Source organism: Nylanderia fulva, unplaced genomic scaffold, assembly GCF_048542155.1.
Source record: "Nylanderia fulva isolate GAGA-0341 unplaced genomic scaffold, ASM4854215v1 Scaffold7, whole genome shotgun sequence".
NCBI lineage: Eukaryota > Metazoa > Arthropoda > Insecta > Hymenoptera > Formicidae > Nylanderia > Nylanderia fulva.
In genome coordinates this window covers 265,131-273,669 of record NW_028190807.1, presented here as the reverse complement: position 1 = coordinate 273,669, position 8,539 = coordinate 265,131, and the positions used below count along the sequence as shown (strand labels likewise).

Sequence of the window (8,539 nt, the reverse complement as noted above, 5' to 3'; positions counted from 1 at the left end):
TGTGCGTGAACCAGTGTAATTATTTACCAGCAATCAACAGGGAGATTTGAAATTTAAATTAACGCATGGATGGATTCATATCCTACGCTAAAGGAATGTACATTTTTTATTAGAACACAGAGAGCGGCTTTTAATTATAGATACTTCTCGAATGCATCTATTAAAAACCCGACAATCGGATCGATTCCGTTCGACCTCGCGTTAAACAGCCGGCGACGACGCTGAAGCAGCAGCAACATCTGCGCGAGGAGAAGGGAGAAGGAGATGCTATCCGAGATATTAATTAGCACGGAGATATCTCGCGTGTATGTACCATATACGATGCCGCGCGATACATATCTAGCCTGAATTGCCGCGTCTATCTGGCTACATCTGAAAAGCCATGCCTACCTAAACCTACTGTCGACGACGCGGCAAGGTCTCAGCAACACGATATATTGATTACGTCGCAGAGAGAGAGAGAGAGAGAGAGAGAGAGAGAGAGAGAATGTCAGAATGTTGGAGTAAACCAGAGTAACGCGAAGCACGCCGAGCATGCACGGAGTAGAACAGCCAAATTCATCGAGGTGCACCGGAATATACGTGAAAATATGCGAATATATCACTCTCTCTCTTCCATTCCCCTCTTCGTTCCCATCCCTTTTATTGTTCGCATGTAATCGTACGGAGTACGATTCGATAGCGCGAGCGTCGGTCGGATATCCTTCGACAAATTCGATAAAACTGAATCTAGATTAATCGTCGTGAACGACGAGCAGGTTCTGTCTGCGATCCATCACCGAGGCCAGGAGGTTTCGGCCCGACATGGACGGATCTCTGTGTTTGCGGCGGGCAAGCTTGTGTGTTCCCTGGTTAGGTTCGATAATCAGGATGCGGGTAATCAGCTGTCTGCACGAATTGATCTTCGTTCTTCCCTCGGACGATGCACCAGCCCGATGCCAACAGCCTTTTCTCGACATTCATCCGTTAACGGAACGCGATGATGTTGCAAAAATAAATTTCATGATTAGCGGAATTTATTTAGGCCGTACATATAGTCATCGAATCACTCTCCTTCTTCTTCTTCTAGTCCCCAACGGCGTAATAGAAAATTACACTTTGTTGGAGTCGCAACTATAGTAATGGGAGTAAGTATCTTATACATTGGATTGAAAAAAGGACAATATACTTTAAAATAGGTTTATACATGGACGAGATAGATTTGAATTCTATAAATTTATCGAAAAACAAAAGCGTAGTACTTCGAAGTACATTAGATATTTATATATAGGTATCCCGAAAGTGGTCACCAAAAGTAGTCACCAAAAATAGTCACCAAAATAAGTCGTCATCCAGTAAAAACAGCTTAGTCAAAATGATGTCAATATGACATCAAAGCCGTCGTTTGTCGTCATTGCGTCAAGGAAATAATTTTATGACAAAAAATTAACATCATATATATATATATATATAAATATAAATTTAACATGTATAAGATAGGCAATAAGAGCCAAATCGCGGATGACAGTGCGTTATCCTAAACGAAACTAAATTTTTTCGTTAGAATTAATACCTGTGCACAAGGCACCAAATTTTTACTTGGACTGTCCAAGTAAAAATTTGGTGCCTTGTGCACAGGTATTAATTCTAACGAAAAAATTTAGTTTCGTTTAGGATAACGCACTGTCATCCGCGATTTGGCTCTTATTGCCTATCTTATACATGTTAAATTTATATTTATATTACAGAGCCTAGTTAAACTCTTAATATATATATATATATATATATATATATATATATATATATATATATTGATGTGCGTAACGAAAATATTATATAAGATAAAGTAAAAGTAGATGTTTAGATAATTATTTTAATATTATATGACAAAAATTCATTATAAAATATATATAGTCATTTTGATGTCAACATGACATCAAAATGATTATATATATGTATATTATAATGAGTTTTTATCATATAACATTGCTTCCATGTAATTGCAATGTTCTGTGCTATATTAATAAGATATAGAAATCACAAATTGTCTTATTATTGTATAATTTACTATATTGTAATTTTTAATTCTCTATAATGTAATTTTTTCTTTATTTTGCTCCTATTCAATGTAATTTTATTAATTTTAAGACTCTTGCACAATTCCAAACAACATGTAAGTAATATTAGAAACAATAAGGAATAGAAAATATTCGCCAATGGAAAAAGAAAATATATTAAATATTTATTATTTTTCCATTGGTAAACATTTTCTATTCCCTATTTTTATTGTTTGTTGCTTGATATTATGCAAAAGCCATTTAATCCTAGCATTTTATTTCTTTTTTTTTTATAGAGGTATAATTATTTACTTTGACATCAAACTGACATCAAAACGACAATCAGGATCATCGTCAAAGTATGGGATGTTTTGCAGTCAAATTGTACTTTTTTGCCATTATTTTGATGTATCATTTTGACACCATACTCTTCATCAATTTGATGACATTTTGACATTATTTTGACTATAAGCTGTTTTCACTGGTCACCTCCTTTTATCTTTTAAATGATTCAAACTGAACTCTATGGCGAATATAGTTGTTACTTATAAAAGCTATCTGTACTTATTAATGGACAAAAAGATATGCATAATTTTTTAAAATAATATGGATACTTCAATATAATGAAAGTTCTAGCACCTTTTTATTTTCGGTCCTGCGATATGACTAACTTCTGACTTATATTATGATCAAATAACAACATGATTTATGTCATACTCTAACGTACGAGTCAGAAGTGGGCTGTATCAGATTCGAAAGTGAAAAGGTAGACATCACCCACGATAGAAAATATTTATAAGTACGATAAATCGAACCTTGAAGGTGATCAATCTAAGAAAGTCGAATATGACTACCCAGGTAACAAGCATACGTCATTTTGATACTTAATAACGTCAGTTTGCTGCTTGAGTGTTTTAGATTGGATTACTATGATCAAATATGATAAACAAAATCTTGTTGATTATTATTGAATACTATTATTCGTATCCTAGAAAATGAAACTTAAAATTATTGTATCTCAAGTAGCAAACTAACGTCATTAAACGTCAGCATGGGTGCGTGTTGGTAAGACACCGTAGCGCTAGTTTTTTCACACATACAATTGTAGCGATGTAGCAGTATGTATTGTATGTATTGTAGTTTTTTGTAGCGCTACTGTAGCGCTACGGTAGCGGTGTCTTACCAAAACACACCCATTAACGTCATTTTAATACCTAATGACGTCAATTTGCTACTTGAGTGTTCTAGATTGGATTATTATTCGCAAATATGATAAACAAAATCTTGTTGTTGACTATTATTTGAATCCTAGAAAATTAAAATTGATTATTGTCTCTCAAATAGCAAACTGATGACATTATTAAACATCAAAATAACGTTATTTTAATACTTCTCATGACGTCATTCGCTGTCAAAATGACATACTCTTGCTATTTGGAACTTGGACTTTTAAGTATATAGGTACATATTGAACTTGATCCCATCCCTACCCAAGTAGAACAAAAAATCAAAATAATATCATTTTGACGTCATTGATCAAATTTGGAGTTCAAAAATGGTCAAGATGACGTCAAAATAATGTCAATTTGACGTCATCTTGACCAAATTTGAACTCCAAATTTGATCAATAACGTCAAAATGATATTATTTTGATTTTCTGTTCTACTTGGGTAGGTCTACGTGACTCGGAGCTGGAGCTAGAGCGTAATCCCGTGAAAATAGGTATATCGGCCGGCATGTGCCTCCTTCCGAGGCGTATAATTACATTACAACGTCTATCTGATCGTGCGGCGGCGGCCCTGTATATCCCATCTGGAGAGCGGCAGGATTTATGCGCGACAAACCAACTCCCCGGGTTTGCAGTCGCCAGCCGGAGGATAGGAGGGTTAGCCAAGGGGGACAAGAGGGAAATTTGCGGAAGAAGGTAGAACGTTCCCACGTAGATCCTACGGTGCATTGGGTATAATAAATTTTCACTATCGCGAGTTTGCCAACTAATCGGCCGCCTTTACCATTTAATTAAGGCAACCCGCCCGGCTCATCTATTGTTCGCGTCGCGTCAGCTCGGGCTGGCGCGCGTGCTTAATTGCCGGACACCCGGTGAAAATCAAGAGAAATCTCTTGCTCGCCCCCCCCCCCTTCCCTCCCCCCGAGTCCTACCGCCTATTACAGAAAAAAAAGAGAAAATAAAAAAGTGATAAAGGCGAGGGAGAAATTATGTAAATCGCGCACGACGATTCGCTTATAATGACAGATATTGTGTAATGGTTATTTGATTATTTTGCCTGTGTGCGTATTTTTCCCGGATAATCCGTCCGCGAAATAATAATCGGATTTTCCGCACAGATGGATTATCTTTGAGTGAGAAACCTGAGTATAAAGTTTACTATATTCCACTAATGTGAAAGATTAAACTGTTGAGCGCGCAAATGTATCTTTAAGGGGATACTGCAGTTGTTCTGTTTTACCAACTCTAAGTTAGGTTAGGTTCACTTTTTATTGAATATACGGATTGAAAAATCCTCCACAATGAAAGTACTGATATAATAATGAATGGGGAGCGATGTCCGGTAACTAATTTTTGCTGTTTTATGCCTCGACATCGATTCCGCATGCAAATAATTAATTCAAGTACGAATCTTTTGATACAGGCTTTTAATCTCATTTTTATTACTTTTGTATTATTCTTTCATGTCCTCTCATTGAAAGCGCCATATTATTTTGTGCACAAATAAACTGCAGAACTTTTGTATTAAATAACTATTGTTAAGAGCTGATGCATGAGGCCGATAAAAAAACTGTAATTTTTTAACTTTTATTGTTTTTTTTTGTACAAAATTGCAGCACTCCCCGTTCATTATTATCAGTACTTTAATTGTGGAGAAGGATTTTTCAATTTGTATAGCCAATAAAAAGAAAAGCCCTTGAACTCAAAGTCGGTAAAACAGTCATGGTTAGCATCGCCTTAACTTTGTATATGTATATATGCTGCTTTGTGGATAATATATATAAAGACTTCTTTATGTATCATGAAGTTTTCAAAAATTAAAGTATTGTAAATATATAGATTTTCTAAATTTGATGCATTATTCTGCAGAAACAAATATATAATTATATATGTCATTTTACTTTTTTTTGAAAATTGAATAAACTATATAAAGCCTCTATTTTAGATTTTTTAATCGATTGTTTATCTTATCGATTATCGAATTTAAATAACTTGAATTTTCGAGAATTGAAACGAAATCTAATAACTGTTCAATTTTTGGTGAATCTAAAAATTACTAAAAATTCAATATTAAATTTAAAAATTACTAAAAATTCAAAAATATATAATTTATCTCTTTAATTTGTAATAAATCTAAAAATTACTAAAAAAGTCAAAAATAAATAATTTAGCAATTTTTTTAATTTGTAATAAATCTAAAAATTACTAAAAACCAAAGATAAATAATTTAACAATCTCTTTAATAAAGGTAAGACTCTTCTCTCGACCGTACTGGCAAATATTATTTATTAATCACAACGTTTCGAACCTTCTTTGAGTCCTTATCAAATGATCTAGATCAGAGCTGTCCACATTTTGCTCTTTTCGGCCGATTTCCGAGATTCACCGCCCAGCGACCCCCACTCGCGCTCGAGGCCTTAGCAACGCGTTGACCGATAGCCGTAACTAATAGCGTTTTCGATTGGGGTGCACTGGCTGCACTGAATGTCAGGCGCGTGTTCGATTGGTAGTGCCAATGCGCACTTGGCTAGTGTTGCGTGTTCGTTTGAACGCACAACACTCGCATAGTGCGCACTCAGTGCGCACTAAGTGGCACCAGATATTTTGACGGTGCCAGTTCAGTGCACTGGATGCATGCAAGCAGTAGGGCATTCTTTTGAACGAAAATTCGACATAATGAGCAATTCGGATTTGGCTCTCTTTAATATTTTGGAGACATTTTTGGAATCTTCTTCTAGTTCAAGCGAGCAAGAAGAAATAATTACAACTCTTCGAACTAGAAGAATAATTTCAAAAACTGTAAATTATGTAGAATGTGTGAAAAAAATGGATAATGACACCGTAAGTGTTATATCTTTTTATATAAACATCGAACCTATACCCTTTTTTAAAATATAATTAATGTACTTAATGTAATAGCATTTTTATACTGAATAATAATAATTTTTATATTTGTCATACGTGATATTCTTGATCATCTTCTATATTTAATTACATATAATAAAAATCATTACTTAACTGAACACAAGATGTCGAGGTTACTTTTTCGTTCTTCCCGGAATCTAGTCAACTCAAGTGGCATTGAAAATTTCGGCGTGTTCTTTTTCACCTGCACTATTCAGTGCAACCCATGGAACTTGTCCAGTGTTCGTGTGAACTGAGTGCGCACTGGTGCGCACTAACTTTTTCCCACTCGAAAACGCTATTAGTTACGGCTATCGATCAACGCGTTGCTAAGGCCTCGAGCGCGAGTGGGGGTCGCTGGGCGGTGAATCTCGGAAATCGGCCGAAAAGAGCAAAATGTGGACAGCTCTGATCTAGATATACATAGAGAAGAAATACAGTACAGAGATTAATATAATAAAAAAATTACTTCACTTAACAATATTAGAAAATAATAAAACAAAACAAAACATACTTGTGAAAATAAAAATAAAATTATAATTCAAAGATGTCAAGAACAAACATAGTGTCGATTTGAGAACACATCAAGACTCTTAGACGAGTTATTGGAGACTAAACGACCTTTATTATTTTGTCATAGATATTACTTAGATTGTCGGTATCCTTTTGTAAATTAATAGCGTTATTATTTTTCTTAATAAAAAACATTTCAGCGATTTCTCTTTTTCTTACGTGTTTTTCACTGTGGAAAATAACAGGCGAAGTCCAGTCAAAATCGTGATCGAATTCAATTTTATGTTTGCTGATAACTGATAAATTACTCGAACACATTTTGATGTTGTTGAAATGTTCCTTTACACGTGTACACAGATGTCTCTTTGTTTGTCCGATGTATGACACGTTGCAATCATTACAATTAATTTCGTAAACTACTTCCGTCTTTTTATTTGTAGGCAGTCTATCCTTGCCGAGTGTAATTAAATAATTCGGTTTTTTAGGAATATTATGAACAACATTAAATCCGATATTTTTAAAAATTCGATCGATATCGCCTAAGCTATTAACATAAGGTAGTGAAATGAAAGAAGACTTATCAACAATACTTCGCTCATTCCTCGATTCATTCATGTTTCTGTGTTTTAAAAAATTAATTCTTTTATTAACCCAACGATCAATTACATGTTTAGGAAAGCAGTTATTAAATAAAATCTGTTTCGCGATATTAATATTCTCGTCGTGAAACTAGTCATTAGATAAGAGAATCGCGTGATCTACAAGATTAAAAATTGTGTTAATTTTGTATTTAAAAGGGTGATTGGAAAAGAAATTCATATATCTGTTCAAACACGTTTCCTTCCTGTACCAATTTGTTACCAGCTTTCCATTTGACCGAGAGATCGTTGTATTCAAAAAATTAATACATCCGTTTAATTGAATTAAAATTATCAAAAATTTCTAAAATAAAACATTTAAAAATCTCTTGAATTTTTAACATATCTAAAACAATTAAAAAATTAAAACTACAAAATTTAGCTATATTTAATTTTAACAAAGCTCTTTAATTTAACAAATCTAAAAGTTACTAAAAAACTGAAAATAACAAATTGAACAATTTCTTTAATTTTTAATAAATCTAAAAATTGCTAAGAATTCAAAAATAAAAAATTTTGCAATTTTTTTGTGACTATTTGTGAATCTAAAAACTATTAAAAATTTGACGGTAAAATTTACGCGACAAGTAAAAAGTGGATGTCAAATAACTCTAAAAATGTCATATATTATATACATATCAGACGCAGATACAAATAATGCATTAAAAAATATAACAAAAATAAAATCTCGACGGCAATCGGAGCATGTGCGGATGACATGCACAAAATTAATAAATTAAAATGAGATCTCAAGTCAAACTCATTTATTAAATTCTAAACGTTTCGACCCACTTCGGGTCTTCTTCAGTAGCTGCAAAATACAAAGAAACAAAAAAAAAATAAAAGATAATCGGTACAATCAGAAAATTATAAAACTCGTATACATACAATCCGCAAATAAATTAAATATCATTCTCCTCCCTATTCGAACCGTCCGGCCGTCGGAGTGTCTCCCTAACGGTGACCATCGTCAGGAAGGAAGCAGAGCAGTGACTCCCTTACCAACACTAATCAACATAGTATAAATTAAACGTGTAAGATCCCCAAGAATTATAAATTAAAAACCGGGAAGAACACTCACCCCGACAGCAAAAACAGAGAGAAGACGATGCTACACGTGACACATCACTCTAACGACTGTGCGGTATTCTACCTCGACACAGTCGATACATATATACGCAAAAAGACAAATATAAAAATAAAATATGAAAATAAAAATA

General features: G+C 33.8%; 1 long non-coding RNA gene across 1 annotated transcript; it reads right to left on the bottom strand.

The window, feature by feature from the left end:
* Positions 1-7,925: 7,925 nt before the first annotated feature.
* Positions 7,926-8,317, bottom strand: LOC146720379 (uncharacterized). Its single transcript, XR_014926098.1, has 2 exons — positions 8,208-8,317; positions 7,926-8,130 (listed from the first exon to the last, which is right to left on the bottom strand). It is a non-coding gene; the product is annotated as an uncharacterized LOC146720379 (long non-coding RNA).
* Between the last annotated feature and the right edge of the window lie 222 nt (positions 8,318-8,539).